The 27,315-nt window shown below is 41.2% G+C and overlaps 1 protein-coding gene and 1 pseudogene across 4 annotated transcripts in view; one reads left to right on the forward strand and one right to left on the reverse strand.

The window, feature by feature from the left end:
* Tulp4 (TUB like protein 4) overlaps nt 1-27,315 on the reverse strand; it is a 133,607-nt gene that overhangs the window by 74,974 nt on the left and 31,318 nt on the right. The window lies entirely within an intron of this gene.
* On the forward strand, nt 10,823-10,962 carry LOC132649609 (small nucleolar RNA SNORA17; annotated as a pseudogene).

Below are 27,315 nucleotides of genomic sequence, written 5' to 3' on the forward strand. Positions count from 1 at the left end.
CTCTAGCACACTGGCACTGAAATCTAGAAAAGTGTGATAAAAGATCCTCTGTACTACGCGGAATGAACAAAGTATCTCCTAAATACTGCAAGAATTAAAAACAATAGCTCGGGTGTTGGGGGCCATGCAGAAGAAACAGCAAACAGCTCTGGAACGCATGGAATGTGGCCATTGGTTAGCAGAACCACGCTGGGTGGGCCTTAGAGAGGGAGGACCACGCGTCCTGAGGACTTTGTGCGATATGGAGCACAGCTCTGCTGTTGCCCTTGTGGTCAGCACATCCCTCATAATAGAGGAGTTGTAGGAGAGCTCTAAGGGGCTTCCCGCCCCTCACTGGGCAGTGTCACCGGCACTCACAATAATGTTGCTTGATCTCTCTCAGGCATTGCTGCTGGAGCAACTTAGTGACTCAGCCTTGAAAAGAACTTAGAGATTGTTAGCAAGGACCACCGCTCTTAGAAAGAGTTTGGAAAAATATTGTTTAGCAAGGCTAGGTAAAGATGTTTTTGATAGTGACTCTGATGTAGAAAATCTTGGAGAACAATCTGAAGTTCAGAAAAGTACACTTTTTTTTTTTTAGAAAAGTACACTCTTAATAGTAAAGCCAAGAAGTTTTTGAGGTTGGCAAACAAGAACAATACTCCAGAATAGCACTGGCTGACATGGCTCTTTCTAGCTGGGCTAGTGACTGAGATGATAATTAATTTCTTATACTCATTTGTGCCCTCAGCTTCCTGATATGATTTAATGAAATTATTAATGAGTAGATGCACACCTTAAAGATTTAAAGATTGTTTTTATATAAAGTTTAGATTTGTGATTTTAAGATTTTTATAAGATTACCTTTTAAGATAATTGATTCTTTCTTTGTAACTGCAAATTGCAGCCTGCCAAAAACAACAACAAAAAGCTGGCTAAGAAATTACCTGCCTTGCTCATACTTTGTTAATCTATAACAAGCTGCCTGGTTACAAATATATATAGATTCTTGGAAATAATATATTTTTCATATTTATGTTTCGATAACACATAAAATATCTGATCATGTAAGGATATTGGGGAACATGTTTTTCTTACATATACTCATTGTAAATTGTTCACGTAAAGAAAAATAGAATGTACTCACACTGATTTTTGTACTGCTTAAAAGATTTTGCTCGGGGGACTATCAGTGGACTTGGGGAGGGGCATGCGTGAAGAAGGGGAAGGGAAGGGGGATTAGGAGGGGAGGAGAGAGGGGTTTTTGGGGGGATACAAAGTTAATAAAGTGTAATTAATAAAAAAAAAGGAAAAAAGATTTTGCTGGGATATACAGGATAAAAAATAAAGTTGACTTGGAGCTTTGTTCCATCGACCCAACGTGAGCAAGTGTGTGTGTGTATGTGTGTGTACATGGTCTTTTTTCTCTCCTTCTTGCCTTTCCTTTTTAACTGCTTGCCATCAATCAGTGGAAGCCCCTACCAGGAGCCATCAGCTCTGGCCCACTGCTGCCAGCAACAATGAGTTCTGGTCCCTCACTTAATCACTATTAGTGGAAAAACCACTGTCAGCAACAATCAGTTCTGGCCAAGAGAGTCAAGCCTTTCATCCTCAGAGAAAGTCTGCTGGGTGATGATCTACACCCTGACTCAGTTTACCCTGTGGTGTTAATGCTAGCCTTTGATACACAGAATCTAATAGATGTCTCTGCATTTTATAGTACTTGTTGCTCTTGCAAAGGACCCAACTTCAACTCCCAGCACCCATGTGGCAGCTCGCAGCCTGTGACCCCAGTTTCAGGGGACATAACACCCTCTTTCTGGCCTTTGTGTATACTTGTACACACATGACATATACTTACACAAACAAATACATATACTTTTTTAATGATAGAACAGTATCTATCACACAGTCAACACCCAATAAATTTAATTTCTAGATATCATTTTGTTCCAGAAAAAAACATCCTAGGAAATACAATCTTAACTCTACAGTGGCAGAACGGGATATTAACCAACACTTGGGGTCCTGTCTATTGCCACATAATTGGCAGGCCCACGTCTCTGAAGACACAGCAGACACCCCTCCCTAACTTAGCTATTTTTAGGCTTAATAATTATTTGTAACCTGTACACAGAGGCTATAAAAGAAAATTGTACCTTTTTTTTTTCTTTCATGTGACAAATCAGGCAATCAAAGGAATCCTAATCCTGACCAGCATTAAACAACCATGACAAGCTTCCCAGCTCCAACACAAAGGCTGGTGGAGTAAAATGCAAAACAGCTTCTTTGTATGGATCTGATGCAGGTATGGAAGATTCTAGGCACCAAAGACAGTACATATACAATCATTCAGACCTCAGTATTAACTGACTAAACCTGAACATCAATCATCTCATTGTCTATTGTGTGGTTAGTAACCACAACCGCATCAAGCTTCACTGGAACAAACCTGATATGATCTATGGAGGATTGCTCCGGAAACATACTTCAAGGGAATCTGGAGTCAGAGTTAGTACAGACAACCAAAGAATTCAGTTCACATCCCTAGCAAATGCTGATGCCACTCAAATGAGTATTTTTAGATATAGGACAGTTATGCAACAGAGCTGTTTCAATGATGCAATGGGTCCTTCTTGGTAGAAACCAATAAAACTAATCTCAAACCAGTCTTCCAATTACTGGAGTTGAAAGCTGACATGTCTGGATATTTTTGAGGCAAAATAAATAAAACACCTAAAATTTTCATGTTAATGATGAAAAAAATGTTCTATACTGTAAGAAAAAAACAGGTGGGGAAAACAAACTCATCTACAAATAACTTACAAAAGCAGGATGTAGATGGTATCAGACATTCTTTTAAATGTGGCTATATGTTTCTTATTAAAAAAAATTATGCAACAAAAATGAGGTCATAAAATAAACAGCTAGTTTTAAATACTTCAGGAGAACCTCCTTCCATGTTTCTTTCAAAAAGAAAATGACGGCTTTAAGTACATACCTTTCCATGTAGTGTGGTCGTTTACTGAGAGAAGGTGTGTACACTAATTTTAAAGTGATGGGAAGTGGCTAGCATCCTTGAGAGATGCTGAAAGATTTGAACAAGCTGTAATTTAGGGATTCACTGCCAATTCAATGAAATGGAATACAAGCCCACTAATTAAGGGGGAAAAAAAAACTTCAGGGGCTGGAGAGATGGCTCAGCAGTCAAGAGCACTGGCTGTTCTTCAAGAGGACCTGGGTTCAAATCCCAGTACCCACATGGTGCCTCACAACTCTCTAACTTCAATCCCAGGGGAGCCAATGCCCTCTTCTGGCATCTTTGAAAACTGCATATAGCAGTGCACAGACTAACATGCAGGTAACATAACCATACATAAAAAGTAAAATTAAATGGAAATTATAAAATAAAAGAGGCACTCTGGCAGAGTAGATGAAATAGGCTAAGTTCTGATCTAGGCACTTCCTGCTTATCTCTTATTTGCAAAGGACAACACACTACTATCTCTCAATACTAAAACACACACTACTCACACTTTTTAAAAATTTTCTAAAATCTATAGCTAAACACCACTCCTGTCAAATAATCAGTGAATCTAGACATACCATTAGTGATGACAACTGCTTCTGATGGCATTCTGCTGAAAACTGTCCAACAGACAACCTTGCCTGGCAGCTCCAACTTAGGTCCATCTCATGAGGACTTGGGCAGAAACAGATATAAGTAGATGGTAACAAGGCCTGATTTAATCACAAGAATTCAGTGTTGGACTGGTAAGATGGCTCAATGGATGCATGTGCTTGCCTTCAATCCTAATTACACGAGTTTGATCCCTTTTTGAGACAGGGTTTCTCTGTGTATAGTTTTAGCTGTCCTCTAACTCACTCTGTAGACCAGGCTATCCTTGAAATCAGAGATACACCTGCCTCTGCCTCCCGAGTGCCAGCATTAAAGGCATGTGCCACCACTGCCTAGCTCGAGGTGAAACACTGAATCTTGCAGTGAAGCTTATAAGAATCAGGAAATAAACAACTTACTGGCTTTAGGAAATCCCTGACACTGAGCAGATGTACTGGATCACCCCCTCACCACTCATATGCAATTAAGGATTGATAAAAGACACTCTTCCACAAGCTGAGCTGCCTGGAAAAAGCAGACTGTTAGTATAGCTGTCTGGAAGATGCTCAGACCAACAGAGGCACCAAAACAAAACAAAAGCCGCTCTGCAGCCTGCTGAGGCGACTGCAGGTTGTGCAGTATATTCTAGGTGTCCGCTTTAGTGGGCTACCACCATGCTGGAGTGGACTTTGGTGTTATAGCTTGTCTTTGCATCATTTTGCTCCCGTAAGCAACCCCAATTAAAACACAATGGTTCTTCGTGTTGAACTTTGGTGGTATACTTACTTTGGGCCACTGTTAGTTCCCTATCTGAGGTGAACAGACTTGTTAATGTCTCTTAAGAATAGTGCCCAACAACACACACCTTAAGATAGACACTGCTTTTCCCATAAGATACTGCCAACTCATAAAAAGGAGAGTTCAGGGTCTGTCAGTCCTGGAATTCTGTCTCAAGGCTCTGCACCCTGACAACCCACAAAGATGGACAAGCAGGCCCAGGAAAGCCTAGTGCAAAGCTGAAGAAACTGGACACATTGGCTTCTTATTGGTCACAGGTTCTATGTGCTAGGATGCAGCCTGGAAGTGCTGCTGTTTGTGGTTAGTCTCATGCCAAAGTTTTTGGAGACAAAGGGGAGGGATGCAGACAGCTTTAGTTAATTTTTCAAAATCAAAGAATCAATTCTGACCATTAACCCAGCTGGTCCCAACAATCTAGTTCCCCAAGGCCAGACCCAAAAGGCAGAAGCTTGAAGAATCACTGCTAGCTTTAATGACCCAAAGACCAAAAGCGAATCTAATGCAAAATAGATTTGAACAGCAAATCTAATGCAAATCTGATGATAATCCAAGGAAAGGCACATCAAATAATTAGAACAAAACAAACTTTTTTGTATGTCTGGGCCTATCAGTAAAGAAGGGTAGAAAAACTGCAATTTTAATATGTTTAACTTCCAAACTGGAAATCATTAGTTGGTTCCACTGGAGAATACAACCAGAAAGGAATGTAGAAATAACTATCAAAGAAAGATTCTTCTTTAAAACAAAAAAAGTCGTTGGGGGTCTTTCCACCAAGTTGCATCAATACATATGACCTCGAATAAACAAAACTCATTTCCTTCTAAGTCAAAAGGGAAGAGAAGATGGCTGGCATAGAAACCCACATAAGGAAAAGAACCAAATCAGGGGAGACTTCCTGTGAAGTCTACTCTCTGATGTCACCTCTTTCTCTCTATTCAGCATCAAAGAATTTGTACTGAAGAGAAGTGATGACCACAGCTGCTGACTATTTGGGAACAAAGCCCCACAGCTCGAATCAAGTGTATGTTTCCCTCAGGGTCTCACCCAAAGCTAGCTTCTGACATTCTCATATCCCTATAAACAGCCTGGTGGGCAGTATGTTGTCTCCAAGTCTCCTGCTGGGGAGCACTACCAGACTACACTACAACCTACTCTTCCCAACAGAGCACAATGATACTATCAAAATAAGTATTTTCCTCCAAGTTGTCTGGTGTTTCAGTCAGGCCTTTACTAGAATTTTCCATGTATTGTGTATTATTGCCCTACAAGTGTAGCTCCTGCCTTCCAGTAACGAACCAGTCTCTAAATGGTCTTTTTATACCAGGGTAAAGCAGATGTATCATATATAACTAACTCATAGAAGACACTGGCTTTCTTACCTAATTTTCTGTAAGAACTAACAAACTCCTTTCTTTCTTGATAGTCACAGTGACACCTAAAACAATCCACCAATGAAGTTCTCTTTGTAAAACAAGTACTAAGGGCTCACAGGCATCAGTTCACATAACTCAGCAGTTCCCCCAAATGACCCAAATCTATTAAGTAAAGTGTGTATGCCACAGGACTGATGAGTGTGCTTAAATAAAAAGAGGAATCTTTAGTAGGGTCAGGACAGAGGGATCTGAAGAACAAGATTCAAAAGGCATACTTAAATCCACACACTAGTGTTTGTCTCTCAGAATAGTTCCTAACCCTTGCATCCACTTTTAAAAGAACATCTAATGTGTTTAGTTCCAAATGCTATATGACTTCCTCATCCCAGAGACAAATACCTCCACAACGTTTTACAGAGAAAAGTCCGAGAAACAGATCTTTGAGTGGCAAGAGAAGGGTTGAAAGACTAAAAATCAGGCTCTTCTAGGGAAATTCCAGACTAAAACATTAAAAACAACATTTGTGCGGTACTTTTAAAATGTTAAATGTCATGGAATTTCTCCAACTTACTCCACAAAGTATTCAAAGTTATATCAGGACTCACTCACTCCAGACAAGTGGACACGGGGTCAGGTTAAGTAGAATGCCCAGGCTTACTTCCTAAGTGACTTACAGCCCAACCCTAAGGAAGCACAAGCCATGCCTTCATAGTATGTAACTGAGGCCAACATTTGTATCTCAAAATTCTCGGTAGAAGACAGACCTCCAACAAATGGTACTGGCCAACAGCTGAGTATCTGACAAGCCTCTGCTTAGGCCTGCCCTTCAAACAGCAATATATCCTTTCCTGCATTCATTCAAGAAAGCATGCTCTTAGGAAAAAGCTCTCATTTCTAGACAAACAAAATCTTGACTCAGGGGACAAGAAGTGTGACGGGACAGCACCTGTCTGGCATTCCAGAGGCATTCCCAACAATGAAGAAAAGGTAAATAAAAACCTTGAGTTCGTCATAAAGTCAACAAGTTTAACTCCAGCGATGGCATGCTTTGAGCAAAGGGCTACCCTACATACCTGTGAATGACACCTGGCACTTCCTAGACAACTATGGGCAGATCCAATATTCCATAGCACAAAAGTAATGGCTATTAGTAAGCAGAGCAAAAAACAAACAAGCAAACAAAAAGCCAAAAACCTGTTAGAGCTATTGTGTATACTAGTGAACGACATTGTCCCTAAGTTACAGTTCACTGCTGGGATAAAGCAGTCCCTCTAAGTAGACACACAGCTCAGTGTGGTTATTAGTCTCCAACATAATTTTCTAAAAGCTCCTTAAAAGTTTTTCTAAAAGCTCCTTAGATGAGCTTTTCTGCTTTGTTTCCTTTTCATCATCTCCCCATAAGCTAGTCCTATCCATACCGACCCCAACCACCTCCACTTGTCCTGGTCTCTCACCATCCCTTGCCACCAATGACCTCCTTCCAAGTCCTGTCTTTGGTATTAAATTTCCCCAGCCCGTAACAGATAAAAGGACTGACAAGGTGGTAAGAATTGCATTGGGTTTTCCAAACAGCTCCCTACTAGCCCAGAGATTGGGTCTGTATCAGTCTTCCTCGATCATGGCTGACTCTTATACTCCATCTTCATGACTCACTGAGAAACAATGACCTTCAAACTTCTGAAACAGACAGTCCTTCTTTTGGGGCTTTGGCAGCAAAGGAAACATCTCTTCTCTATCCATGCTACTCTTTCCTTAGAGTCTTCTCTAACCACTCTTCTGTTAGAAGGCAAAGGATGTGGTATCAGGTGGGGCTCAGTATGTGTGACTGGGCCCCCATTCTAAAGCTTAAAACCCAGTTTCTATCTTTGGGCCTCTTCTCACTTCAGTATGCGGCTTTAACTCGTTCACTCAATAGAATTACAACCACAACCTCAACCTCACCCTAACTCTTGCACATTTATTTACCTCTGGCCTTGAAGTTTTAATTTTAAATTGACTCCATCAAATTATAATTTGCGCACAACATAACACACATATTGAATGAAGCGTAGCTTTCAACTAATTATAGACCCGTTCAACTCCCCCAGCCAGGGCTCCGTCACCCTCCAAATCCTCTACTCTTCCAGCTTTCTTCCCCACTACACTGACACTAACACACAATTCTTTACAACTTCTATTTACCCTTCAGATACCTGCTTATGACACAGGAGCTGAATCATTCCCTGAAGAATTCCTTCACATCCTTCTCGTCACTGCCTCTAAGCACTTGGTACATACACCTCTTCTCAACCAATTCACTGTATGAAAATTCATCACCTGATCACGTAGACTTTGAAGTCAAGTATTTTATCCCTTTTCACATGTCAACATCTCAAGCTTTCTTTTTTTTTTTTAAGAAATGCAAGAAGGCTACAAATAATGTCTCATGCCTATAATCCCAGCACTTGAAAGGTATAGGCAAAAGGATCCATCCACAGTCATCCTCGTTACATAGAAGATTCAAGACCAGTCTTGGATCCATGTCTAGTTGTCTGAAAAAAGGGGAGAAAGGAGGTGGTAAAAGAAAACAAGCAGTCTGATGAGGATGCCTATCGAAAACATTCCAAATCTATTAGCGCACAGGTTATTGTTCACAGCGATGGCACCCAGCCAATGTGACAGCATATGATGGAACAGTCAGCTCATTAGTACAACAGAATGTACTGCCATGACCTTGCCTATTTAGTGATGTTATTACATAGTTGGCCATTACCTCAGTCAGTGTTCTATTGCTGTGAAGAGACAACATGACTGCGGCAACTCTTATAAAGGACAACATTTAACTGGGACTGGCTTACAGTTCCAGAGGTTTAGTCCATTATCATCCTGGTAAAAATATGGTATGGCAGCAGAACACTGGAGAAATAGCTGAGAACTACATCCTGATCTGTAGACAAACTGGGTCTGATAAGGGCTTTTGAAACTTCATAGACAACCTCAAATAACACACTTCCTCCAACAAGGCCACACCTCCTAATCCTTCTCAAATAGTGCCACACCCTGGTGAATAAGTATTCAGCCTATGGAGGCCACCTTCTTCAAACCACCACAGTCACTCTCCAAATGCCTTTGAAGGAACTAAACAAAACTGGAATATATAAAAGCTACGCACACACACACACGGGAAGCGGGGAGAGGGGAAAAGAAAGGAAGAGAGAGGGGAAGAAAGAGAGAAAGAGAGAAATAATTTCCCCTAAACCTGCATTCACTAATCACCATATTACCAAGAAGATCATATATACACTCCACCCAGTGAAATTACAGAGCTTCAATATGCTATGCTGTCCACACAATTTTATTTACCTCTTATGAGCAGATAGATAAGATCCATGTCACCTAAAATTATTTAGCCATTGTATTAGTGCAGCTTGAGTGCCATGAGTCTCAGGGAATCAATATTATACCGGAGCACAGGGAATATGCTCACTTGAGTTCTATGACTCTCTAGGGACCTGGTCCTACATGGGCAATACCTGCCCAATCATAAAATATACCAGCAAGAGAAGAGCATTCACCTGGCATGAATATGAGCAGAGTTTGCAGACCCAGAAGAAACTATTAAAATCAAGGCATTCATAGGAAAGCCAAATTGTTCAAACAATGTTCAGTGATTACCTCCCAGATGCAAACACTGTTGTTACCTCTGACACCTAACCCCACACCAAGTCCTTCTCTGGGTCTAGGCTCTTCCCGAGCACAGTGATGAGGGTCCCTGGATCAAGCTCACCTTCCAGCCTCCAAGGCTCACAGCTCCCTACAAGGTGCAACATAATGTGGTTGGATAGTGTCACAAACGTGTACAGTGCAAAATTCTCAGGATAAAGAAAAAATGGCAACTGCTCTGTTGTGCTGCAGTTTACACCCCAGCAAGCGCTTCTGTAGCGTCACAGAATAACCCAAAGAAAGCTAGCTGGCCTGCTATTGAAACATGTGCTTCAACAAGTAGGCTGCATAAGAATGTCCACAAGAGCACTAATAACAAGCTTAACTACAATGCTATGTTTACCCTTCACGTTACCTTTAAACCTATAGTTTTTAAGTGTCCCTTTTCAAATGTTATTCATTTCATTTCTGAGGCTGATTTGCACTTCAGTGCACCTAAACTCTGTCTTCCTTTACTAGGTTGTGAACTACATAAGAACATAGCCTGAAGGACAAACAAATGCTATTTCTGTTACCTGTAAAATACAAATGTTCTAATCATTCCTTGATTTTAATGCAGATCCGTGATATTCCCTCAGAGGACCCATCATTTCTACACTTGGTTGCTCAATTATAGACATGGTTTGACCAATTAAAGCACTGCCTCCCTGGGATCAGTAACTGGTTTAAGTCTGGTCACATGACAAATACCACATAATATTGACTCAAGCCAAGTATGGTACTTTTATTGGGGAAAAGCTGATTGGGTTTTTGTTTGGTTAGTTTGGTTTTTTTAAATAGCAAATCAGGAAGTCAAGCAGTGGTGGCATAAGCCTTTAATCTCAGCACTAGGGAGGCAGAGGCAGGCGGATCGCTATCAGTTTGAGGCCAGCCTGGTCTACTAAAAGAGTTCCAGGGTTTCAGAGAAACCCTGTCTCAAAAATACAAAACAAAACAACAACAACAAAAAAAGCAAATCGGAAGATGGATGCTGCCAAGTGTAGACACACTGAATCAGCCTAAGAATATAACCACCATACAGAAGACAACTAGAGAGATGCCAGGTCCAGTTGGCTCAAACCTGATATCCTCAGGTGTTTATGAGCACCTCCATGAGCCAATATATTCTTTTTATATATTGCTTCAGCCAATTTGAGTAGCTTTCTGCGCTTACAACCACATACATGACAATTAACAAAATCTGTGTTCACCTTCTTCACCTCAACACCAGGGCAGGTAGTAGGATGCTAAGAAGCTATTCTTTTAAACCAGTTACCAAAAAAAAAAAAAAAATTAGGATCAGAATATTTACATATGTAACTTATTTCATGTAAAATCTCAAAAAAACTTTTAAATTAAAAAAGTAATGATGTCTGCCCCTAGAGATGTTGCAGGCGTGGGTGCTGCATCACATGGGTGGCAGGAGGTGGCAGACAGGAGAGAGGTCATGTCTGACCTATAGGTCAGAGTAGTCTGACCTATAAACATCTGAATGATTAGCAGCCTAACAGTCCCTGAAAGAAACAGGCCTGGGGAGTACAAACCATGCCCGAGATGAGCTCTGCCCCGCACTGTGATGCACAAAAAGAGCATAGCATTCCTGAGACAACCCCAGACACTCAGAGATCCCGGGCACCACTAAGAGGAGCAATGGAAGTGGTGGAGAAATGGAAGAGAAAGGAACAGAAGGGCGTGGGCACAATGAAGAGAGACAGAACTGGAGATTCAAGGGTAGTAAGCAACAGCCTTATGTGAGCAGCCAGTGATGCCACCTGGAACTATGGTGGGGTCCTGGCCTGTGCTGCCACAGGGAGCCATGTCTGGGTCTGTGGCCCTGCAGCAGCAGGGGTCTGTTACCATCAAAGGCCAGGCAAATGTCCTCATTTTGGGCTCCTGCCCAGAAACATGCTGTCTGAGGGCTGTGCAGAAATGCCCTCACATGGGCATCATGAGAAAGCTGGGCCTGGGGGCATAAGAGCAGGAGACCTGTTCCTGCCTCTCACCTTCTGCAGCACAATAAAGCTGGCCCTGGATGTGGGGGTTGCAGGCAAGGCAGCCCACAGGGCATGAGCGCAGGAAAGCTGCTCCTTCCTCATCTGTTGGGAGGTGGCACGAATGAGGAAGAGATGCCCTCTTACCACTCCCTCGTCCCTCGCCATCTATGGCAGACAGGAGAGTTTGGCCCCAAGGAGATGAGAATGGGAGAACTGGCTATGTCCCTCACTGGCTGCAACACTCAGGAGAGCGGGCTCTGCACCTCACCTGGGCAGCAGGGTAGAGCTGGCTCTCGTACAGGAGATTGCTGGTAAGAGTGGGATAGCTGGCTAGGCTGACCAGCTTGGATACCTTAGACCCAGATCTAGGGCTTTGAGTTGGCCCACTCCAACATCTACCCTATGGATGAGCTGCTGAAGTGCATGAAGAGGCCTGTCCAAAACTCCAGGATCTCATGACACAGGGCAACAACAGGGTGTCTGAGAGGAGCCCCAGTGAGGTTCCAGTACTGACAGAATTGCAGAGGCCAAACAAAGGAGTCGCTGAAATGAACATTTGCAAAGATGTGGGGACAAAAGGGTATACTGTGGGACATACTGTGACACACTACAGCTTCCATAAGGAGATTTTTTTTTTTGTCTGCTTGGTGGGGAGCAGCTACAAGGGGAGGGGCAGATGAATGGGGATGGGGTGCATGATGTGAAACTCACAAAGAACCAATAAAAAGTAAAAAAATAAATTAATAAAAAAGTTAAAAAAAATTAATCACAACTCATTTACTAAGAAAAATGCCAGGGAAAAAAACCCCAAACTTTCTAAGCATAAAGCTATTAGAGAGAAAAAGTTTTCTATTCACAACCTTCTAAACAGAAGTTATAAATCCTTGCAACCTTAATGCATTTCATGTTACTTAAGGTACTGGCCTTTCTTTCTTGGTTAAGCTAAGTCTACGGTGCCAGCTGACTACCACAGGGACTGATCCTTATGAAGATGGGGGCTGCCTCAAAAGGCATCTGGTTCTAACTTACCTGCCCTCCCTCGTTTGTTTGAGGAGTACGGAAAGTACTGAGAGAGATCTTATGTAGGCCAGGTTGGCCTGGAAATTTCCATAAACTCAGGATCTTCCTATTAACACCTCTCAAGTCCTGTCTTCCTATTAACACCTCCCAAGTCCTGAGATTACAGGTGGGCAAACAACATACACCCATCCTTGGGTCACATAGCTAAAAATTAAAACGGTTCCTTTTTTTTCCTCAAAAGAAAGTAGGTTAGCTAACCAACAAGAGACTCTCATTTTCCCAGTAAATGTCCTTCAAGTTGAGAATAATTTTAATAATTAGATTCTACATTCTTCAGACATGAACAAGCAGACATGATATAAACTGGATATTAACTTAGCGGAGATACAAAAATGACTCGAGTGATGTATGAAGTCACTGAATGTTTTGAACTTGTCTTTCAAATTCAAGTTCAGATCCCCGAGAACCAATTCTCGGTTTCACCTAATCCTTTCTGTATCCAACATACTCTAGAGCACATAACTTACCTAACGAAAACTCTGAAGCCTGAGAATATTCACAAATCAACAAAGGGGTGGACATTTAATTTAAAAGAAAACAGCCAAATTTTCTAAGCTTTCTGGGTATTGCAACAAAGACAATAAAGGTAGGAATTAAAACACATTGTAATACAGAGCCTAAAAGTTGGCAAACTTCTTAAACACCACCTCATTAAAAGATGAAGTAAATTACAACTTAGAAAGCAGGTGACTCAAAGTCACCAGCCCAGTGCCTCTAAGAATTGTAACGAAACCAAGGGTCTTTCCAACAAGTTCCCTGACCATCAAGGGGCAACTGAGGACTCAGTATCAACTTGTTGCTCCCTTGACTCTTCTTTCTTCTACACTGTGCATCTTAAACACACACACACACACACACAGAGAGAGAGAGAGAGAAAGAGAGAAAGAGAGAGAGAGAGAGAGAAAGAGAGAGAGAGAGAGAGAGAGAGAGAGAGTATGTGTGTATACTTGTGTGTGTAGCCCTGGCTATTCTGGAGCTCTCTAGACTACGCTGGCTGCAAACTAAGGGATCTGCTTGCCTCTACCTCCCATGTGCTGGAATCAAAGGTGTGAGATACTACCACCAGTACATGGCGCAGCTTGTAAAGGAGCAAATGAGGGACTCGGGAAGCTCTTTCTCTCTCCCTACTTCTAGATAAGGTAACTCATTAATTACAGGAGCTAGAGAAGGTGTCTTTCACACAATCCCTAACAGCAAAATCTCTCGGCACTGTTTCCTTAGTATGAATCAGGGAGAACAGACTATGGTTTATAACATAGTCTCTCATTTCAAATCTCTGCAATAACATGCAGCTCTATGACACTGAGCTTTGGATTAGACTCTGCTCAAAAGAGTGGACTCAACACCATCTTAAACAAAGTGATCAAGTGAACTGTCAAGACTCTCAAAAGGAGTGAAGAGCCTTATGGGTCTTATCTATAAACAGTCTAAGAAACTAAAGAGATTTTAAAAAGACATATAGTCACATATAGTCATTATCTAAAGACCTGAATGGTAATCTCTCTGTTCTTTAGTTCAGGTATGCATAGAAGAGTTTTAAGACAGTTGCCTGGCATGTCTGAGCATGCTTAATTAGTACTTGCTGTACAAAAGCCATATATACAAGACTCTCTAGTGACTCTCTAAACAACAAAGTTTACGTTGTCTTTCTTACTAGCAGTACCCCTGAGTCTACTTATAAGCTACAAGTAAATACATGTATTCTTCTATAACTTACATTTAAAAAAGACTTTATCCCATCCACATACTAATCAGGCCCAAATTGCTTAGCTTCCAAGAGCAGATGAGATCATACACATTCAGGATAGTATGACGAAAGACTAAAACAAACCTTTCCAACTCTGACTCAAAATCTGGCAACAAAGACTACCATATTGGACTATGTAATTTTTTTTTAAAAAAGCCTTTTGCACAGCAGATGGTCTAATAAGCTAAGTCAAAATTAAATATTATATTGAGAGAAATACTTGTTATCTATACGAAAGATAAAGGACTAATGTCCCCAACATACAAAGACTAATTTTTTTTGAGGCCGGGTCATACGTAGCCCAGGCTGACCTCAAATGAGTATTTCTGCCTCTTCCTCCTAAGTGCTCATATTTTAAGTGTAACCATACCTAGCTATAAAGAACTTATAAAAGGCTAGCACAGTGGTGCACACCTGTAATCCAGGGAGGCAGAGGCAGGCAGGTGGATCTCTGTGAATTCGAGTCCAGCCTGGTCTACAAAGCAAGTCCAGCACAGCCAAGCTACACAGAAAAACCCTGTATCGAAAAAGAAACTGTTAACAAAAAATACTTTATAGAAGTTTGAAGGTTTGAGATATCGTTCAGCAGTAAGTACACAGTTAGCATGCACAGGGTCTAGTTCAATCCCCTGCAACAAAAGTTAATGAATTAACTAAAATAAAATTTGACTAAAATTCCTAAACATAAATGGATTAAGGAGGCCAAGCACAGTGGCACACACCTGTAATGCTGGTTACTATGAAGCTTGACCTGGAGGCTTGAAGAGTTTGTTGTCAACCTGAGCAGCACAGAAAGACTTGTATCTCATAAGGTAGGGGGAAAAAAACAGGCCCTGGATATTTGAATTAAAAAACCAAACAACAACAACAAAACCCAGCCCTGCTCTTAAAATGAAACACTCCTTTTAGGCTAGAGTCTGATATGGGAGAGACATGATTTTTTTCTTTAAGTCTGGGCCACTTCTACAATACACTTTCTAGGCCCATCTATTTTTCTACAAGTTTCATTTCAGTTAAATCATTCTCCATTTTGCATATGTATCACGTTTTCCTTACCCATTCACCTGCTGATGGATATCAACAAGAGGAAAGATAAAGTACAGGCAAAAGGATACCTGAGTCAGAAAAGGATATCAAGCTCATTTTTTTCATTTTTTACCCTTTCAACTTCACCGTAGTTTATCTCGTTTTTCTCTTTTTCAGGGCAGATATGTGAATTCAGCTTTTTGAGTATCTGTCATAGTTTCTGTCAACTCGACACAAACATATACATACCTGGGATAAGCTCTCACTTGAGGAAATGCTTCCAACAGACTGGCCTTCAGGCATGTCTATGAAACATCTTGACTGCTACACTGATACAGGAAGGCCCAACCCACCACTATGGATGGTGCCATCCCTGAACACATGGGCCTGGGCTCTATAAGAGAAACAGCTGAACAAACCAGTAGAAACAAAGCAGTCAACAGATTTCCTGTGTGGACTCTTGTCTGCCTCCAGGTTCTTGTTCTGACTGACACTGAATACCTTCTGCCCACCATTTGGTAATCACTTAGTCTCCTACCTATGCACTAGAAAACTATCCATTCTTTGCCCAGCAAACTCTAGATCACATGCAACATGAATAAGCCAATAAACTTCTCTGTTCTATGTTGGGCTGACCTACACTTTTTCTAGTAAGACATGAACCCTTTCTTCCCATGCTGTCCATTCTTGGCCCTCTTCCTCAGCCATATCAAAGGACTGATACTGACTTTCTTTGTACTTCATGAACTCACTGCTCTCCTCTGTGTGTGTGTGTGTGTGTGTGTGTGTGTGTGTGTGTGTGTGTGTGTGTGTGTCAGGGTCTCACCATATAATCTGACTGTCTTGGAATTCACTATGTAGACCAGGCTGACCTTGAACTGGCCAGAGATCTGCCTGCCTTTGCCTTTCATGTGCTGGAATTAAAGGTGTGCACTATCACACTCAGGACTGTTGTAATTCTGACTGTGCCACTATGAAAACATGAGTGGCATCTTCATTAGGAAATGCATGTATAAATACTTCTGTGTAAACAAGGAAAGTAAATATTTTCCAGTGACCCAGAGGTGAAAATTATCTGACATAAATCTCCTTCCAGAGAAAAGAAAAGGCCTCTCAGGAGTGCAAATCAAAGAACAAAGCAACATGTTAACAGTAAGTGCATGTCAGTAAGAGTGACTATCCTTTATATATTCCAACGGTTGTAAAGGATTAATTTAGGAAAATGTTTGATACCTTTCTCCAAGGTTCTAGGACTTGCTGTAGTGACTTCTACAGGAAGCATGTCTGAAATTATGCAGTACAGTACAACAGCTACTAGCAACGTGGGCAAACGAGCACCTGGCAAGGTGGCTAACTTAAACTTAGATATGCTGGCTTCCAAGAATAAATACTTTTAAAGAGAGTATAAATAACACTCAATAATTTTGTACCAATTACATGTAGAAACGATATTTAATACATTAGGTTATATCTTTAAAAACTCACTTCTCTATTTTTTAAAACAGCTCCTATGTGAAGCTTAATATTAGATACATGGTTACTACTATACTAACACTGCACAATGGCTATCTGGAATATGACACCACTTTCTTTTTTAACTTTAAGAAGTGTCACCAGGTGTGACAGCACACACCTTTAATCCTAGAACTTGGAAGGCAGAGGCAGGTAGATTCCTGGGAATTCCAAGCCAGTATGGTCCATATAGGATATTCTAGGATAGCAAGGGCTTTGTACAAATAATGTCTAAAAGAAAGGAAGGGAGGGAGGGAAAAGGGAAGGGAAAGGGAAAAGGAGAGGGGAAAAGAAAGGGGAGGGGACAGGACGGGAGGAGAAAGGAGAGGAGAGGAGAAAAAGGGCAGCAGAGATGGCTTAGAGGTTAAGAATACTGGCTGTTCTTCCAAAGGTCCTGAGTTCAATTCCCAGAAACCATATGGGGGGGGGCTCATAACCATCTGTAATAAGATCTGGCACCTTCATCTAACATACAGGTAGACTACTATATTAATAATAAGATTTTTTCAAAGAAATAAAGAAAGGAAGGAAGGAAGAAGGAAGAGGGAGGAAAGAAAGAAAGAAGAAAAAGGAAAAGAAAAAAGTCTTGTTCCTTTAAATAATTCCTTTAGTAAAAAGAGAAAAATGTTAATTTATAGTGAAGATCCTAAATCCAGCACGTAATTTCAATCTTGAAAATAAGTAATTAGGTATTTTAGGTATAATTAAAAGGAAAATTCAACAAGTACTCTGTGCTCACATGAAGCCACTCCCTCACTGATCACAATCAATCACTTTTGTTTTCTCTATGAATAAAATAATTACCCAAAGTCCTAAATATTAACTCACAGCATCTTACGAAGTCACTCCATATATATTTCTGCTACCAAACTATTTATACTTTATTAACAATTAGTGCATTTAAGGCAGTTTTTCTATTAAAAGTTCATTCCTGAAGGTCTAAAAATGTAAGCAAAGAAAGAAAAAGAACCTAACAGTTTATGTACATTGTTAGATGGATGGACTAATTACCCATGGGGAAAAGGATGTGATTGCCCAGAACAGTAGTTATTTCAGGATAAAGAAAGGTCAGAGCCAGTTTCTTTTGTATTTTTGAAGATTAAATCTAATAGGCGAAGTGGAAAACAACATGTCATTCCCTAAAACAGCAACAATGAGGAAGAGAAACCAAGTGTAGGTTGCCAGAATGTACAACAAAAACATTGAGCAGTGCAATCTTAGGCAAAACATGCAGGCCTGTTTGTTGTGGGAGCTCAGAGTCAAGTGTGCAGGCGCACCCGACTGGAGATGCCTAACTTTGCATAGTGAATTCGGTCCCTTAGACCTGCCCAAGCTATACCACATCCCAGGACTTTTAAACCAAAAAGAGAACAAAACAAAAGAACAACCTCATAAAACATGATGCCCACCATCAAGCGTACTAAGGATCCAGTTCAGTGTTTAGACCTAAATGTGTTTAAACCACTGAGATGTCTACTAACAGTTCTATGGACACTGGAGGCCACAGGTCAGGTGGGGCTGTCTTGAGAAGCAAGCAGCCGCACCAGCTTCCTAAAGACATACTCAGGAGTACCATACAGATAAGAAAGCAGCAAACAATAGGTTTCCATTATCCTAGGAACCCCAAACTGACAGTGAACTAATGACAGCAGCCTAGCCTTTCTCAGTGGGACTCTTCCAGTCCCACAACCCCCATCTGGTAGTCCTCTCCCCTCATATTCCTCTCCTCTATCAGCACTCCCCAGGCCATTCAGCAGAGGACCTCAGCTCTATTTTCCAGCCACCCAAGAAAATACAAAATGGAAATGAAGAAAACCCTAAAGATTGTTACAGGCACAAACCAGAATGTTAGGGGAAACTCAATGATATCTCCAGGTTCTTGTGTTCCAGGAAAAAAACTGCACCAGGAACACATGGATATTAACAGAAACAATTTAAAAAGACAAAGACACTCCCCAAAATGGAGCAAGCTAGTGATCTGGGAAAAGATACCTGCTGGGACATAAGGCTCAATACCCTTTACAGGTCATTTACATTGTACCTTACTCTCACACTTAGCACATAGTAGTGGGCTTTTCTCACCTATGTTCTGTTTGTTGTCATAGAAGCAGGTAGGGAAAGGTTTCTAGCCCTTCGCAGAGCAGCTTCTTTGACTATGCTACTCTTGATGCCGATATCTCTGAATCTGAGAACCCGTATTTAGAATAAAGAGAAAGAAAGAAAGAAAGAAAGAAAGAAAGAAAGAAAGAAAGAAAGAAAGAAAGAAAGAAAGAAAGACAGAAAGAAAGAAAGACAGAAAGGAAGAAGGGGGGTTAAGTTAAGGAAGGAGGCAGGGCAGGCCCTCAGGCAGGTGTGATAGAATCCCTGGGCAAGTACAAGCACAGTATCTCTGGGGCTTGCTGGCCAGGCAATCTAATCTAGTATAGGAGATCCTATGTCAAAAATCAAGGTGGACAGCTCCCTAGGAATGACACCTGGGGGGTAACCTCTGGCTCTACACATACATACATGCACACATGCCATACACACAGAATTAGAACAGTTTACTGCTACAAAATTCCAAATTTTACTGTTTTCAAAATACCAAAAAGTAACATACACTAGGATCCAAAAGCAATTTAAAAAAAAAAAAAAAAAAAAAGGAATACCCAAGATGATAATTACAGAAGGAAATTCTGGAAATCAGGTAGGCAGTAGGCTATTGGGCCAATCTAATTGAGATGCACAAATATTCCCAGGAGGAGTGCTCCAGGGAAAGTCAGAACAAGCGAACCACATAGTAGATGAAATCACTGTGAAGATAAATACACTGAACAGAATCTAATTTCCATATTCACATTTGATTTCTTAACTTTTTTTCTCTGAAAATAATCATCTTTTAATGGTCTTTAGGGTTTGAAAGCACAACTTCTTCCCTCCCACAACAAACTGCTACTACTGCTTTTTATCTTGACTACGCCTGGCCCACTTGACCACCCAGCCTTGACTCTCCCTGTTCTCCAGCATAGTCAACTGTTCGGTGTCCAATGCACTTGTTACGACCATTCACAACCATTCAAGGTCTCTCTGCTCACCACAGTGTTTCTTCACTTCACCTTTTGGCAACAGAGTCATAGAGAAGGAAAAACACATAGAAGTATGCAAATCCAAAGTTGTACAGAGTTGTTATAAGGGCTAAAATGTAACGCACATAAAGCACATAGAGAATTAAGGCCATTCATGACAACTGTCAGCAACAGCAACACTATATCCACCTGAAGGGTAGCCACTGCGATGGCCATGTCATCTAGACTGGAACCATTCCTGTTTCACCTCTGTACAGCCAAAGCTCAGCAGAGTCCAGATCAACACAGACCTTCAAATAGTAAACCACTTAAAGGGAGCTCAGAGTATAGCTCCTTCTGGCTTGCCCAGAGAGCTTCTCTGAAGACATGTGTCCACAGCACATCATCCTCCAACCTTCTATAGCGGTCAGTAGTAATCCGCCCAAGGACAACAGCTACCACACAATTCTTTAGAAAAGCCTTAAGGAGGCATAACAGGAGACAGTGAAGCTAACTGTGGCAATGATTTAAAATATACTATCTTATATGTGCATGTAGGAGCATGTACCACATGTGTGTGGAAGTCAGAGGATAACTTATGGGAGTTAGTGCTCTCATTCCATTGCAGGTCCCAGGGAAGCACAGTTCCGTCAGCTGCACAGTAAGTACTTTTGCTCTCTGAACCAAAAGAGAACAAGTGGAAAGAAACAACAATAACCATCATTGTACTATCCTACTCAGTAACCACAAATAGGACTCATCTATGAATAATCCGTAAAAGACACAAAAGTTTTGTGGGCTTTGATTGCTTTAATGCAGAATGAATTTTCTTAGTAGAATCAATGTATATATTACTAAATGTTAAATTCTGAAAAATGTTTCTAAATCAAAAGTTTTCAATGCCACAATAATGCCCAACTACTTCATTTGTATGCTAACTTAACAATTAAAAAAACAAAACAAAACAAAACTGAGTTCCAGGACAGCCAAGGCTACGTGAAGAAACCCTGTCTTAAAACAAAACAAAACAACAAGAAAGTGTTGTTGGCTCTTCTGAATTTAAGAAAGCCAGTCATCATTGTGCCCAAAGATGCAGAGCAGGAGTCTGGCTCTGAGTCTTCACCACAGAGCATGACAGAACCATAAAACTGAATTTAAAGGATTGCCTCACAATCCAGACATTCCTGTTCTTTCTAGAAAAAAAGAAAAAAGTACTTTAGAAATAACTTTTATAATATCTTAATAACTCTTGGGAAAACTAAGTATAATATCCAGAAAAGCTAAAAGTTCAAGGCAAATAATCTGTAAAGAAGCTTGTATAAAATGTGATGATAAAGAAAGATGGGAAAACCGCATGTTTCTATCATGACTTGGAAGTTAGATACAGAGGGAAATGTTGCTATAATTGGATTTGGGAACCAGAAATGCTCTGGGAGATCAGAAAAGCACTGTGAGGTCCTGGGAAGGATCATGCTTCATTACAATGACAGAGAAAGAAGCCACAATGAGCTGGACTAAAGAGTTAAACAATTTCTGGAAAAACTAAGCTGCATTTTCCGCTAAGTTTGCTAAACTATCACTGAGCAGACAACTTCAGCAAAGTACTATCAAGTATGACCACAGGAGTCTGCTCAATGTACAAAAGGGGAGCAAGTCAGAGAAAGCATATCCCAGATACGTAACCAAACTGAAGCAGCCTGAACACACTGCAGCGGAAGGGGAGCACATACGGCTGGCTTCTAGCAGCACTCACAATAAAACAAGTATTTCTGCGGCAGCAGCAATGGGATGATAATAAAGACGCTCACTCACATCAGGCTGGGTCTTACCACTGAATTAACACAAAGTCCCATTTTCAGAGCCCTTATATTTCATAATTGTGGGTAGTGGACTGCAAGGCTGAAGAGGCTCAGAGGGCTCTGGATTAAATTCCAGCTCTCCTCCATACAACTGGATGACTACAAACAAGGTGCCAGTATCTATGAGTTTGGACGGTGTTTGCTGTGAGTCCTCTGGGAACCACGAGAACAGTCACTGGACTAGAAGCTTCTAGTATCAAGTTTGGAACTGAATAGTGGGATGACTGTCTCAGTGTGCTAGGACTTTCCCTGGATTTGGTGTGGACAATTCCACATCTTGGTAAACTAGCACAATCGATCACTCTATTAAGCAGTCATAAATGAGACACACCCTAATGTGAAAAAAATAGAAGTTAATGAAGAATAAAAACATATAGTAAGGGAAAAATTACTAAAAATAGTTTCAACAATGAAACAGGTCACTGTCTACAAGTTACAGATCCCATATGTGGTAAGCAGAATTCTAAACTCACCTACCCTAATATGTATAACTTGTAGTCCTCTTCCAAGAATAGAGGTGGACATAGCCAACTCAGGGGGCCCTTCTCCAGAGACACAGAGTCAGAAAGATTGCACAGAGGAGAAGCTAAAATGACAAGTTCAGTAAATGGCCATTTGGGCCACTATCAGGGTTCCCTAGAGTCACAGAATTTATGTAATGAATCTTCCCCCACCCCAATTCATTTGAATGATTTACAGGCTACATTTTAACTAATCAAACAATGACTAGCTGTGAATATAAAGCCCAGAATCTAATAGTTGCTCAGTGTCTCTGGCTAGATCTCCTGGAGGCATTTTCTCAACTGAGATACTTCCTCTTTCACACTCAACCAGCCAAGCTTCCCAGGAGTGGACCCAACAAAGCCTAGGCTCCCAAGGAACTCAGAAGGATGGGCCATTCCTCCTTTTCAATCAAACATCTACCCTACCCCTTACCCTCTCTTCCAGGCCTGAAGGATGCACTGCCAATCAGACTGTTACTGGGTTAACTAGTATACTGCTTCCTTTTCTTAAAGTTAACCTCCTGGACAGATATCCTGCTGCCGGGGATCTTTGTCCCTTGTGATTATTTCACAGGCGTATCTCTTTGAGGAAGAAGCAACCACTAAATCCCAGACAGACACAAGACATTCCTCCCCAGACCTGCAGTTGCCCTTGGATCTGCACAGACCAAGACAGCAGCCACCAGCCAGATGCACCTGAGGACCTCTGAGGTGAGGTCAATCAGTCGAGGACAGCCGCAGCTAACAGCCTCGGATTCCTCCAGCAACAGAGAAACTCTCACCTAGAAAAAGCTTTGTCCATGTAGATGTATCAAATGTTATCTGAGACCACTGTTAATACCTTTTTTAAATTCTGTACAAGCTTACTCTTGAGATGTCAACCCACTAAGCAGTTAGGTTGGTTCAATAATCCCTTATGTTCCTGACCCCCACCCTTTATTAGCTATCTGAAAATGTCTTATTTCGAGGCTTGCACCCTGCCTCATCCAATTTTTTAAAACGGCAGGTGAACAATATTGCTGAAGCCATTGCCAGTCAGGTTCTGGTTCAATACCAAGCAGTCCCCAGCTTAGAAGCTAAAGGCTATGATGACATTTCTCCTTTATAAAATAAAACAGGGAGATGTGGGACTCTGCTGGTTAAGTCAAAGTCTGATATTTCTGGATAGCCTTGAGCTCAGTCTATAAAAGTAGACTCCCTTTCTCAGCAGGGTGCCCTCTCTATCTGAACCCTAAAACCTGTAATAGTGACATAGCCTTCAGGAAAGATTACAGGCCCAACCCTTTCCTAATAAGAAACCTGCTCAGCAAGCACCTGGGGATTCCTGGAAATATCCCACCCTATGCTAAGGGAATCTTAGTTTTCAGCAAATGACCTTTGATTGTACCTGGAGATTTTCCCACCCATAAGATAATTAAGTACTGTGTTCCCTTCTTGTGATAGGACTGCTGCTGCATGTAAGTGAGGCAATAAACTACTACATATAAATCTAGTATCCCTAACACCTCTAGCCCCATCAAATTAAACATTCACCCTCACAACCCCTCCCATTGCCCAGAGTTTAATGAATCCCTGGGTGCTGCATGATACCATCAGCCATGATACCATGGCCACCTGAGATTCCTCATTTATTCTGGGGAATGGAGGGCTCCCCTTTTTCCTGGAAATTCACCGCTGATGAACTCCAGGGGCTTGGCTGGCGGCCAGGTTGGCTAGAACCTGCCCTACTGCTTCCAGCTTCTTGACCACCTGGGGCCTGACTGCTGGTCTATCAGTCACGTGCTGCCAGGCCACATGCTACCAGCTCCAGCAAGCTTTCAGCCAGAACTCTTTGCTGTGCTTAGCACAGCAGCTTAACCAAGTAGCTGTAACACTTGGTATCGGCATAGGCTTTGGAACTGCCATCTGATATCGACAATTTTATTTTAAAAGAGCCAATTGTAACACTCAATGGAAAACTTTTTCCACACCTGGCCTACCGCAGGACCCTGGCCCTAAAGCACTCTAGCCATTCCTGAGAGACACGGAATCTTAGATCTCGGGGTCTCTCTGTTCTTCGTCCCAAAGCTGACAGTCACATCCTAGACCACAGAACAAAGAACAACTATTTTCCCTGGCAGGGACAACTCCAAAGGCTTCCATTGAGTCTTTTCAATCATACTAGTCCTTACTCCACAGCTCAGGGAACCAATGTGAAAATTCTGCCTACTTCTAAGTGTATTTGTCCCAATATACATTCTGGAGCTGGGGAAATAACCACAGGATGAGTTCGGGAAGCCACTGGACCTACTGTAAATTGGACATCAGCCAAACTCCATTAAACACCTGGCCTCCAATAAGCCCCTGCTTTAACTAGAGGGCTACAATTTCTCTCAGAATCTCCAGGACCAACATCAATTCAGAACCAGAATTCAACAAACCCCAGAAAGTCTGATTGTTTTCTTTTCCCCAGTGTATAGTTACCCTTGTAACAAAAGGCTATAGGTCCCTCTGGGAAAGAACTGGAGAAAGGTAACTGTAAAACTTTTAGGTATCTTATCAAGGTTCTTCCTCAAGGAAACTTGGCCACCTCTTCATTCTAGGAGTTCTGGGTTTGCAAACTGGCTCAAGTCTGCAATTCACTGGCGGAGACTGCCTTTTACCATGATCCAATGTAGCCTTTCTTTCATTTGTTTGAGAATTTTTCCACTTACACAGGTCAAACAAAAATTAGTAGGCTTCCTATCTATTTTATGCCTGGAAACACCTTGATTGATTAGCCAGCACCAAAGGTTCATACAAGTCACACCACCCTAAAATTCACTTTGCCTGTGCTGACCATTACCAGTTAGGCCATAATTGACATTGCTTTGTCTATACAGCCCACCATGATAACTATGATCTCCTTCCCTTTGGTGATTCTATGCTGCCATCTGGCCCCTGCTACTTCAGTGCCCAATTAAACCCATTAGATTTAATTTGTCCAACTGAGCAGCAGCATCTCCAACCCTAACTTCTTGCACAAGGAAATGGACAACAACAAAATTCTTCAAATGTGGTGGTGCCCCTCCCACCATTCTGCATCTTATAGAGTTGGTGAAGGACATGTCTTCTGGGCCTTCCTATTATGGAGGGTTAGGTTTTATACAGTGCAATTTCCCTGAGCCTTAAAATCCCTTCATCAACACTAAGCCAAGGGATATCAGGCATTTCCAACTGTTTCTTTTAATAAACGCTTCAACCAACCATTCACACAAACTTTTGACACTTTTTCTAACTGTACAATAAAACCTACTGTTCCATATTAAACCTAGAATCTAGTAGATGCAAGATTCCACAAGGCTGGGTCTCATGAAGGCATTTTTCTCAACTGATTCTCCTTCCTCTCTGATGACTTTACCTTATGTCAAGCTGACACACAAAACCAGCCAGTACAGGGCCCCAAACCCTTGGTCCTATAACTTCAACAACCTGCATGATCATACCATGTTACCCAGACTGAGAGATCTAGAGCAGAGACTATACTGTGTGACAATTTTAGAACTACAGCACTGTAAGGCCTGAAATATGTGCTGCTTTTGGCAAACATATTCATGCTGATTTTATTTCATATCTTTTAAGATAGTAGCCGAGTTACGTATATGTAAGACGTGTTTGAAAGTATCTGTAAAATATAATTCCTCATCAGCTGGGTGGTAGTGCCGCATACCTGTAATCCCAGCACTTGAGCAGAGAAAAGCAGATCTCTATGAGTTTGAGGCCAGCCTAGTCTACACTGAGAGTTCCAGGACAGCCAGGGCTATGCAGAGAAACTCTATCTCAAAAAGCCAAAATTAATAAATAAATAACTATAAATATATATGTATGCGTATGTACATATAATTCCTCAACAGAGTACATTGTATAACATTCTCCAAGAATAAAAACATTATACACACACATATAGATATAATCCCTGAACTTATATTTTTAGTATGAAAAGTTCAAGCTCCTAAGAAAGTTCTTAGTAAATTAAGTTCACACTGAGAAGCAGAATCTCAACCTGTCTTTACAACTGAAATTTTTCTATTTTGATGGTGAAGTATAAAATAGTATAACCACTTTGGAAAACTATTTGGCAATTTCTACTCTTAAATACATGCCAATACTATGACTCAGAAATTCCACTTTCTGAGTGTATAGTTCTACCAAAAGATGAATGTTGAAGGCAGTTACAAATATAACATACAAATGCTCATCAACAGAATGGACAAACTGTGTATCTTACATCAATGGAAAACGAATACCAGTTTAAAAGAACAGTCTAAGCATGTACACAACAGAGATGTACCTTAGATGTTATACGGGGTAAAAGAAGTCTCAGGGTATATAATGAAGAACACAGGCTACCTTTCAGTGAGGGTGTGCCTTACTGAAGTACAGTACCACCTCTGTAAAAGACCTAATGGTCACTCTATGAGGGACATCTCTGAAGCAGAGTAAGCGCTCAAACATGTGGAGTGAACCTGCTAGAGCCTTGACCTGGAACTTCTCAGTTTTTCTTAAATTTATATTGTTTATAAACTACCTAGTAGAACATATTCTATTACAGTAGCACGAATGGACTAAGATGAGTGTAAAGTCTGAGAGGAAACAGCAGCAGGTAGCTATACTAGGTACTGGAATATTCCGTAGTTGATTGTATGAAAGTTTACATGTAACACTGTAAGTTATATTGCTACAATATGAATGTTGAGGTCCTTTCTAAATCCCTCGTTGAAATATAACCTAAAGGCAAAGTTTCTAATAAAGAAATTAAGACATGAGAGTGGAGCCCTCATGAATGACTTGGTATTCTCAAGGAGATTCCCAAAGACATCTCTGGAAATCACCATTGCTGGGCCCAGCCCCAGGTGAGGACAGGGCCTAAAGCGGGTGGGCACAACCGCGGCACAACAGCGCCAAGGAGGGGTCAGATGCAGGGCACCTTCTCGTTTCCTGTTAGGAGAGACTTAGAGCTGGTATGGCTTGACCTACTCTGACAATCTGCGTCTCTCACAGGCTTTCTTTATACATAAAATAATTTCCTCAAGAACTTTAATCATTGATTATATAGCCTTTTAGGATACATTTTTTTTTCTA

This window comes from Meriones unguiculatus, chromosome 20 (assembly GCF_030254825.1).
Source record: "Meriones unguiculatus strain TT.TT164.6M chromosome 20, Bangor_MerUng_6.1, whole genome shotgun sequence".
Classification (NCBI taxonomy): Eukaryota; Metazoa; Chordata; class Mammalia; order Rodentia; family Muridae; genus Meriones; species Meriones unguiculatus.